Raw genomic sequence first — 11,747 nt, forward strand, 5'->3', positions numbered from 1 at the left:
AGTTCAGCATTCAACACTATCATCCCTCAACAGCTCATTCACAAATTGGTCCAGCTGGGACTCAACACCTCGCTGTGCAACCGGCTGTTGGACTTCCTGACTGGGAGACCTCAAGCAGTACGGGTCGGCGGCAACACATCCAGCACCACCACATTGAACACAGGGGCCCCTCAAGGATGTGTGCTGAGCCACCTTCTCTTGAGTCTGCTGACCCATGACTGCACACCATCACACAGCTCCAATCTCTTCATTAAGTTTGCGGACGACATGACTGTGGTGGGTCTCATTAGAAACAAAGATGAGACAGGCTACAGGAGCGAGGTGAGCCGCCTGGCCGGGTGGTGTAAAGACAACAATCTCTCTCTGAATGTGGAGAAGACAAAGGAGATTGTTGTCGACTTCAGGAGAGCGCACAGTCAGCATGCTCCTCTGACTATCAATGGTGTGACTTTGGAAAGAGTGAGCAGCACTAAGTTCCTGAGTGTGCACATCACAGAAAACCTCTCCTGGGCTGACAACACTGCATCACCGGTCAAGAAATCACAGCAGCGTCTCTACTTCCTGCGCAAACTGAAGTGAGCCAGAGCCCCGGCCCATATCATGTGCACCTGAGAAGATTGTTGGTGTCTCTCTCCCCTCCCTCCAAGACATCTACAGCACCCGTCTCACCCGAAAAGCCCTTTGCATTGCGGTGATCCCACCCACATGACACACAGCTTCTTCAGACTGCTGCCATCAGGGAGAAGACTGCGGAGTCTTCAGGCCAGGACCAGTAGACTGAAGGACAGCTTCATCCACCAGGCTGTCAGGAAGCTCAACTCTCTCCCAAACTTTGACCCTCTGACACCACGAACCCACCCCCACCCACCCCATTCCCCAGGACCTGCACCAGTCACCTGTGCAGCATTAGTCTATGCTCTACCTCATACAGCATTGGACTGTAAACTACCTTTTTCTGACAGTTTACTTTGTCACTTTAACAGTCTGATAAGCTCTTTGCACTACTCACTTTACATTTGCACTGTTTGCACTCTATCTGTTGTGCCTTGTAGATCTACATTTATACTCTATTTATATGTATCCATTTGCATTTCCATTTGTATTTTTACATCCTTTTTTTGTGTGTGTGTTATCTGTATGCACCTACGGTCTGAGAGTAACATAATTTCAATTCTCTGTATGTGCTGAACATGTGGCAGAATTGACAATAAAGTTGACTTTGACTTTGACTTGACTTTGACTGTAGCCTTTCTGTCAGCTCAAACCCGTCTGGCCATTCTCCGTTGATCTCTCTCATCGACAAGGAGTTTCTACCTACAAAACTGTCGCTCAATCAGTGGTTTTTGTTTTTCGCACCGTTCTGTGTAAACTCTACAGACTGTTGTGTGTGAAAATCCCAGGAGATCAGTAGTTATAGAAATACTCAAACTAGCCCGTCACCAACAATCATGCCACGGTTAAAGTCACAGAGATCACACATTCTCCACATTCTGATGTTTGATGTGAACATTACCTGAAGCTCTTGACCTGTGTTAAATCAGTGATAAATTTAAATATTTACAATATATTTTTGTGAATCCATTTATTTCTGTAAAGCTGCTTTGTGACAATGTCCATTGTTAAAAGCGCTATACAAATAAAATTGAATTGAATTGAATTGTGTCTGCATGATTTGATGATTCCGCTGCTGCCACATGATTGGCTGACTGGATAACTGCATAAATGAGCAGGTGTACAGGTGTTCCTAATAAAGTGGTCAGTGTGTGTTTATGTTAACGAGGCTGCACATACAGGCTTTCTAAACAACCATAAGCACCAGACACAATTACAATAACCAAATTTTTTTTTTACTTTTTCAGTTTACAATTTAAATAAAAGACAAACTGAGATAGAAGGATAAAAAAAAGCAAACAATAATAATAATAAATATTACATGACAGTTTAATCTAAACTACAGACACTCTCATTTTAATATTATTATTTTTTTTTTTATTATTAATAATAATTTATTATTGATATTTACCTGCCCAGTTTTTATATCTAAAAATGATAATAATGAAATAATATTAAAATGCTAATCATGCTAAGTTGCTACGTTGTTAAATCAGGTCAGTGTGAGAGACAAAATGGCGGACACGAACAAATTCTGTTCTATTTACACAATATCACAAAAACACTGAAATAATATTTACGCGCTAATTATTTGATTTTGCTCCCGTTTTATTGGAGTTTATTGTATTTTAAGATTAGAAAGCTAATATAAAGTTTGGTGTTAACAGCGTCTTGGCAGCAATAAACCGTCTCGCGCTTCAGCAGCACTGAGCTTCACAGAACAAAGTGGAGCTGCTACGTGATTGGCTGATGGTGCAACAGAGCAGTAAGGTTATTGGTTCCCGCGCCAAATGATTGATACTGGGCCCGCCTCCGATATGGCCGAGTTAAAATAAATAGTAAATGCAGCTTTAGCTAAAGCGAAATTAATTAGCACTTGACACAGAAGCATGAAATGATCCTATGATGATGATGATGATGATGTGCTTCATCTGCTGCAGCTAGAGAGAGAAAAATAAACACATCCAAACAAGTCTTTAAGTTTATTCTGTTTAATTCAATGAAGAGGAGAGAAAAAAACATCATCATCATCATCATCATCATCACGGATTTAGAACGTAAAGCTGTAAGAGATGGGGGACTGTGACGTCACAAGAGGAGGCTTTGGCGTCACAGGAGGAGAAGGGACAAAAAGTTTCAGGTTCTTTAGTTCAGTTACTGTATTTTACAGATCACATGCCAGGTAAGCTCCTCTAACCCTTATCATTATTATTATTATTATTATTATTATTATTTGTTGTTGCTGTTTGTTGTTAATAATGAATGAATAATAATTGTGGTGATTAAAAAGCCAGACTTGTTGGTGTGAAAGATGTGAAAGATGAGCTGAGATGAATCCAGGCCTGAGTTTAAACATGGCTTTATTCTGATCACTTTGCTGGAGGACTTTGCTTTAATTAACGTCCTGTTTGTGTTTTTATAGAGAAAGCAATCCGAGAGAAAACACTGAATTCATACCCACGTGATTCAAAGGTGAGTCGAGTTCATGTGAATCAGTTAATCAGTTTGAACATGAACAAGCATTCATTTGATTCTGGGACTGAAACAGGATGGGTGCTAATATTTATGCTCGCTGATGTAGTTACTAAAAACTCTACTAGGATTTCAACTCCATGTGCTCTCTACAGATGAGTAAGAAGAAGAGAAGTAGCCAGAGAAGAACAGCTGGAACAGCTGGAACAGCTGGAGCGTGCATTCAGGACTCCACATCTGACCAGAGACTGAAGTGTTTCAGGGACATTATGGACGTCGTTCTTCATCTGAGCGAGGAGTATGTTCATTTTTACTGATTTCTGACTCGCAGTAACATTTTATTCAGTTAATTTATACTTGAATAAATTCTGATTTACTGTGTGTGTGCGTGTGTGTGTGTTTAAAGGGAATGGAAGGCTGTGACCAGGGACATGACGAAGAAGGTAAGAGTATTAGAATAATCAATAATGAAGTAGTTTCATTTAGTGTAAGACGCTGTAATGTCACTGATCATATTTCATATTCAAGAAGCTGATTTTCTTTGTCTTTATTTCAAAAGGTCACAAAGTTGGAGTTTGTGGCTCTGTGCACGAAAATCGTGATGTCAGCGGCGTCTTCTGCCATTCGGCGTTTACTGACGCCTCTCATGGAAAGCTTCGGGATCGATTCGATTCTCCAGGCAAACGACAAGCTGAAGAAAATGCCCGAGTCTAAATGGAGGAAGTGGTCTGACTCAGACACCTCAGCTCAAAGGTAAACTTTACCAACCTGCTGCTCAGATTTCACTCTTAATATTCACAATGATGAACTTTACTGCACTGTTTAATCAACACCGTCTGACCGATCAGAATCCAGGATTCAGCAGCACTGTGATGGAACGACTTACAGTGCTATCAGATGGGTTTTCTGTGTTTTATGATCAGTTGCCTGTGGAATGGAGCGATGGCATAACAAACTATTTTCAGAAAGAGAAAAGAAATTTAACGCTGATTGTCGTTTTTTACTCGCATTCATTTATTTAAATTCATGTGAGCACTGACGTAAAAATAATATGAATTCCCGTTAATCTTCTCTGTTTCCTGTATAAAGATCACCTATGGAGACGTCTGATTTCATCTGTCAGCTCGTTCAGAGAGTCGTCACTCAGACAACAGCTGCGATGCTGGAGGCGATCCGGAGAGTGGCATCAGGACGGAGGACGATCTGCTCGGCGAGAGCTTCATCACCTGTAGAAGATCAGATCTCACAGCCAGATCTCAGCATCGCATGCACTAATGAGATCTGTGATAAGATCTTGGCTCTGTGTTACTCTGGTGATTTCGACAGCCCTGGAGGAGAGAAAACTTCAGCAGCGTCGCTAAAGTCCCACCAGGAGGTCCAGGGAATAATGAAGGGCTTGGAAGAAGTTGTCTCCACCAGCAGGTCCCCTTTTGAGTTAACTCTAAAATCCTCGACCCCTGATTCGGTCCCTGTGACGACTAAAGTGATGGCTCCTGATTGTGCTGAGAGGCTTTTCAGTGATCAGTTTCTGAGCAAAGCCACACAAGCAGTCAGAAAAGTTCTTCTGAAAACAGAGGGAAAAATCGCTGCTGCAATGTCGTCCCAAACCTCCGTCCCTGTCCGCAGTGAGACGGAAATGAATTCGCTGACGGAGGAGGTCAAGAGAACAGCCTCAAAAATTCTGTGGGAATTAGTTTTTATACTTACACAGTCACTGTGTAAAAGTTCATCAGGCGTCAGTTGCAATGCTGCTGACCAGTCTGGACCAGAAGTTGAGAGGAAGAACTTCCTCTCTGGTGCTCGAAAGATCTACGAGAACATCTTCAAGCGGGTGTTTGAGTTCACCTCTGGGCGGAAGCAAGCCATTTCCGAAAAAAACAAGTCGTTCTTGGACGTCTGTCCTAAAACTGCTGCCGAGCTCGAGGGCAGGTCGGAGAACGTCCAGGAGTCTGCTGCTGCTGAACGTTACCTCGATAAAGCCATTCTGGTTGCGAGTGAGATCCTAGAGAAGTGGTTATCTTCAAAAATTTCCACAGGTTTATTCAGCGGGAAAGATTCGGGTTCCAGCACAGAGTCGTCACCGACGGCGTCAGTAGATCTGGATCGAGTCACTGCTGAAATCGTAAATACGGTGATCAGCGGAATGGCTCTCGAGATCGGAACAACTGACATGGAAAACGGATCGGATGCTCAAGTAGGTGAAGCTCAGGTGAGTGATGCTGATGCTCGCCCAGCTCCCTACTCGGAGAAATCCTCAGATGTTATCACAAAGCACCGAAGTCTTGCTGGATTCAGAGAGAAAAAGAGACCGTCGTGCTCGAGCCTGGAGAACGCAGCAGCAGCAGCAGCAGCAGTGACTGATGCTCAGAGCCTCGTGTCCATCAGCGAAGCTCCAAACCTGCAGGCTGTTATTGACAGCTGCACTGAGGAGCTGATTGAAAAGAACGCAGATTTATTACTGCGTGACAAGCTGCCGGCCAAGTCCCGCTCTTCTAAAGTACCTTGGTTCAGACGGTTTGCGTTCTTGCAGCCGCGTAAATCCGGTCGTCTGAGGTCTGAGGTGAGCAGTTCTGTCCCTCTGAGGTCTAAGGAGTTCCTCAATAAAGCCACTCAGATGGTGAGTGAAATGCTGCTCAGAAGGCTGTCGACAGCAGATTCCTCGAGATGCTCGTCAGAAGATGAGCAGAGTGCCGTTAGTACTGCAGATTCGCTCGTCAGCGTTTTATACGAATGCGATGAGTCTGTGAAAGACGAGACTAAGAGCTCTGACGCTCTCGAAGCCTTTTCCTGCCTCTTTGATGTCAGAGAAGCAGAATCTGCCAAAAAGCCACAGAACATCTTGAGAAAAGTGCGAAGTCTCCTTCAGGCGTTTTTCTCAAAGGCATCTAAAGCTCTGAGCTCTCCCACACACGAGGAAAGGGTGGAAGAGCAGGTGGACCTGGACCTGTGCACCAACAGCGTCATTACTGAGGTCACTGATTTGTTAAGGAGTGAGCTGACAGCTCCTCCTACAGTGAAGAACGATGACGCCCATTTCCAGACCGAATCCACCAGGCGTGTGAGTGACCTAATCTTCCGAATGGTGGAATCCTGTCCTCTGCTGCCCTCACAATTCCCAAAGGAACATCTCATGAAAGTGTCGTCAGCTTTAAATCTGCAGATCCTTTCTACTGAGATTTCCCAAACTGTTAGCGCCACTGTGCGGCAGTTTATAGATGCAGACAGGAAGTCGAGGCCTTCAGTCCAGAACAGTTCATTCGCTCCTCTGCACCTTTTCACTGTGGTGCGCAATCAGCTGAAGGCTTTCTTAACTTCCTTCTCTAAACATGTTGCTGACGATGAAAGGACAGATGCGTCAGCGCAGTCAGACGGGGATGAGGATCGTGTAACTCCCATCTACATCAGTGAGGATGGCACGGTTCATGAGCTAACAGAGATGGAGGATCTTTCTCCAAAGGAGATGATCCATCGACGAGCATGTGCTACAAAGGATGTAGTTCCAAAACTCCCCTTAAGGGACGTGGATAGGGCAGATGTTGGCCAGTGTTCATCGGATTCTGTTCCAGGGAGAGAGAACAACATGTTACACTCCATCCAGTTACCTTCCGAGTGCGTTTACATGTTTGCAGAGGAGTCCATCAAGGCTTTACTGAAGAATGTGCTAAATGCCGGGCCGAGTGCAGGAAACGAAGCACAGGAAAGCAGCTTCATGGACAAATCAACGGGTTGTCCGTTTGCTACAGTGCTCGCACATGAAATCGAGGATGCTGGGACTTCCTCTAAGTCTACGCTACGTGTCTTTTTAGTGTATAACACGTAATTTGACCTTCATTAGTACTCTGTATTCTGTACTTTAAATAAGAATAAATGCTAATAATGATCCTGTTTATTTATGACGTTAGCTGATGATTTTTAAATAGCGTGACTATCGTGTTTAAGAGTTTTCGCTTTTATCCATTCCTGCACCGTGTGTCCTGATAATGAGCTAAAAGAGCAGTTTTTGTCATTTTGCTGTAACTCTGCTTCTTCTCATGTTTCCAGCTTCACACACAGAATCGAGGGCCTCGGGGCGGTTCTTCAGGAGCGCTCGCAGAATGCTTGGCCGGATCTTCTCCCCCATCTGCAATTTCTTCGACAGACACCCCAACTTTAAAGCTGTGTGTTTTGGTGTGTTAATGGGTTCTATTGCGTGTTTTTGTGTGGGTGTGCTTGTGTTTACTTCGGTGTTACTGTTTACATAATAAACACATGTAATGTACTGAAATGTTTTTCCTTTGTTCCTCGTCCCACAGCGCAACATGAACCAACAATGAATTATACACACACACACACACACACACACACACACTAAAAACAGAATATAATAAAATCTAGTAAAATATATAATTCAATTCAATTTTATTTTATTTGTATAGCACTTTTAACAATGTACATTGTCACAAAGCAGCTTTACAGAAATAAACACAATCAAATTAAATCTAAATTAATTGTTAATGTGTGAATTTACCCCTAATGAGCAATCCAGAGGCAATGGTGGTGAGGAAAAACTTCCTGAGACAATATGAGGAAGAAACCTTGAAAGGGACCAGACTCAAAAGGGAACCCATCCTCATCTGGGTGCTAACGGATAGTGCGATTATAAATAAATCACCTCTATAACTGTGTACTGTATGGACAAATAGTGGAATTGTGCAACCAGTAAATTCATCACAGTTTTCACAGAGGTCCTCCGTCATGTGCACACCAAGAAACTTGGAGCTTTTGGCTCTCTCCACAGTTGTGCAGTGGTGAGTGGTCCACGTGGGTCCTCCTGAAGTCGACACTCATCTCTTTAGTCTTAATCTAACTTACTCTTTTAAGTGTCAAGCAGGGAGCGCACTTCAGCAGTCATCCACGGTTTGTGGTTTGCACGCGTGGTGATGGTCTTGAAGGAAGTCGCATCATCTATCGCATCATCTTGCTGGTGGTGCCAGTCACTGATGCTGTGTATTCCTCCAAGTCTGTGCGCTTACATTTTTATTTTTATGTGAATTATCTTTATCCTGAAAAAATCTCACAGTTAAAGCGACAAATAAACAAACAGCGTGTTTCCTCTTTTTTCATAAACTCGCGCAAACAACGCAAAGGCTTCAACAGCGCCGAGTGTGCATGGGCACACACAGCCACGCACAGAGGCGCACCTACGTCACACAGAAACTCATTTACCTGAGTCAGGTGAACGACATGCATATGATTATTAATGCTCATCAAACAAACAAACAAACACGTACAATAACTAACTAACTAACTTACATTTAACATTTAAATTTACACCAAACAAACAAATCAATCATAAATAAAAAAATAACACACACACAGACACACACACACACACACACACACTCACACACCGATCAGCCATAACATTATGACCACCTGCCTAATATTGTGTTGGTCCTCCTTTTGCTGCCAAAACAGCCCTGACCCCTCGAGGCATGGACGCCACTAGATCCCTGAAGGTGTGCTGTGGTATCTGGCACAAAGACGTTAACAGCAGATCCTTTAAGTCCTGTAAGTTGCGAGGTGGGGTCTCCATGGATCGGACTTGATGGCCAGCACACCCCACAGATGTTCGACTGGATTTAGATCTGGGGAATTTGGAGGCCAAATCAACACCTTGAACTCTTTGTCATGTTCCTGAAACCATTCCTGAACAATTTTTACAGTGCGGCAGGGTGCATTATCCTGCCGAAAGAGGTCACTTCCATTACGGAATACTGTTACCATGAAGGGGTGTACCTGGTCTGCAGCAATGTTTAGGTAGGTGGTATGTGTCAAAATAGCATCCACATGAATGACAGGACCCAAAGTTTCCCAGCAGAACATTGCCCAGAGCATCACACTGCCTCCGCCGGCTAGCGTTCTTCCCATAGTGCATCCTGGTGCCATCTCTTCCCCAGTAAACGATGCAATTTGGTCGTTGTCAAAGTCTCTCTAATCCTTACGCTTGCCCATTTTTCCTGTTTCCAACACATCAACTTTGAGAACCGACTGGTCACTTGCTGCCTAATATATCTCAACCCTTGACAGGTGCTATTGTAATGACATAATCAATATTATTCACTTCACCTGTCAGTGGTCATAATGTTATGGCTGATCGGTGTATACACACATATACATACACTGCTCAAAAAAATTAAAGGAACACTTTGAAAACACATCAGATCTCAATGGGGAAAATATCATGCTGGATATTTATACTGATATAGACTGGGTAATGTGTTAGGAACGAAAGGATGCCACATCGTTTGATGGAAATGGGGGTCGTCTCATTGTTGCCCATCTAGTGCACCTGTTGTTAATTTCATTAACACCAAAGCAGCTGAAACTGATTAACAACCCCCTCTGCTACTTAACTGACCAGATCAATATCCCAGGAGTTTAATTGACTTGATGCTATACTCTGATTAAAAAGTGTTCCTTTAATTTTTTTTGAGCAGTGTATATATATATATATATATATAGAGAGAGAGAGAGAGAGAGAGAGAAAGAGAGAGAGAGAGAGAGATTAATGCATTAGTACAATGTATTAGTGTATTTTTAATTTACTTCTAATAAATAACTAATTAATTAACACTGAATATATGCAAATGCATTTGGGTAAATGAAATGCATATTAATGCTAATAAAACAACCAAACAAAGATAAATGATAATTAAATAAATAGTAAAAAAGGAAAAAATAATGATAATAAAAAGGAAAAAAATACTAAATTAGTAGACAAAAAAGTAAACATTACTTAATGGATTAACTAATTAAGCATGTCAGTTAGTAATGTGTCTCGAACACAAAGCATGATAGATATGCACTTTAAAAGTACAAGATTAAACTAAATAAATAAATAAATATGTATAATATAGATTATAATATATTATTATTAGTAACAGTAGTATTTATAATAATAATTTAATAATAATTTAAACTGTGATATTTTTAATAGAAACAATTAAGGACTAAAAATGTCTTTCGATTGATGAATCTGAGTCAGTAGTTATTAATGTCTTAAACACAACATGAGGGATTTAAGCTGCACTGTATGAACATTACAAGAGATAAAACAGAGATTTGACGTGGATTTTTTTTTTGGTTTGAAGTGGAGTTTTCCATTCCCTCCATCTGAACAAACAACGCTGTGTCACAGTAGAATTACAGAAATGATTCAACACGCCTCATTATTCTACTATGACCATTATCAGGATCTCCAGCACAGCCAGTGTAGTCATAGGGGTGGGCGATACTGCAAAATATATCATCATCCTCATGATACTCGATATTAATGAAGAGATTAAAAACAAAACAGTGAAGCCATAGTATCCAAACAGGGGCGGACTGAGCACTAGGCAAAGGTATGCAACCGCCTTGGGCCCCCAGAAGCCAAGGGCCCCCTAAAAATGCAAAATATATATATTTATATAATTTTTAAATTATTAATGCTAAATAACATACAGTGAAATTTTAAATATCGATGTTAAAACCCTGAATTGATTCATATGAAGATGAAGGAAGCTCAAGGATAATCGAGGTAAATTTGTGCAACTGAATGGGGCCCCCAAATCACTAAACCCGCCCCTGTATCCAAACTGTAAGTTTAACATTTAAAAATAATCACATAAATGTAAATATATATAACCAGGAAAATGAGTGATATTAGTGTCTCATCAGTTACAGAAACAAGCACTGACGCATGACGACACCCCCGATGCTCATCGTGATACTAATATATCGCGATATCAGTATATCGTTATATTGCTGGACTTTATCAGAATATCATCTCGTCCCCCAGCATCATGCGATTTCTCCTCTAACGGTCTGTATTTTGGGTAAATTTGTCTCAGAGAAAGCAATCCCATGATTCCGTTCACAAGATAAGCATTAAATCAAAGATCGATGACACACCTGTAATGTAATTGTTTAAAACCATGATCTCATGAGACATAATAATGTTGTAAACCATAATACAGGTTATGTGATAATTGTGAGCTGAAGCTTCGGTATCGGTACACACCTGTTCCATGCTGCACTTTAAACATGTGGCGTCCCCTAGTGGACAGGTGACATGTCTATTACAGCAGCACGCTCAACATCTGTAGATCTCAACGCTCTCAGGGTCGAAGTAACACAACTAAAGATCGCCCTGTATACCCTCAAACAAGACAAAACATGTTCACTTCCTTTTTCCATCCCGAAACAAAATGATACCAAGCAACACTGTTCACTTTCACTTGACTGAAATTACTAAAAAAATCCAGACTAAAACCAACAATAACCAAGAAACTAATATGACTAAAAACTATTATTCTTGTCAAGAGACTAAAATGAAAACTAAATATAAATTAGTCTCCAGAATGAACACATTAGCACTGACTCTCTCACAGCACAACTGATGCAGTGCCTTTGTGCAAAAGTTCCCAAAATAATTCAAGCCACGAATCCCTTTAACTGTTAAAAAATATAAATAATATAATAATAAATATAAAAATAAAATATATAAAAAATAATATTTAAAAAAACATGGCCCCCTTAGCAGGAATTTATTTTATAAATATAATCCAATTATTCAGTTATTCAAATATTAGGCCTTAGAGCTTTTTTTAAAATACTTTTTTCAATTTAACAATTTTTTT

Source organism: Pangasianodon hypophthalmus, chromosome 4 (assembly GCF_027358585.1).
Source record: "Pangasianodon hypophthalmus isolate fPanHyp1 chromosome 4, fPanHyp1.pri, whole genome shotgun sequence".
Lineage (NCBI taxonomy): Eukaryota > Metazoa > Chordata > Actinopteri > Siluriformes > Pangasiidae > Pangasianodon > Pangasianodon hypophthalmus.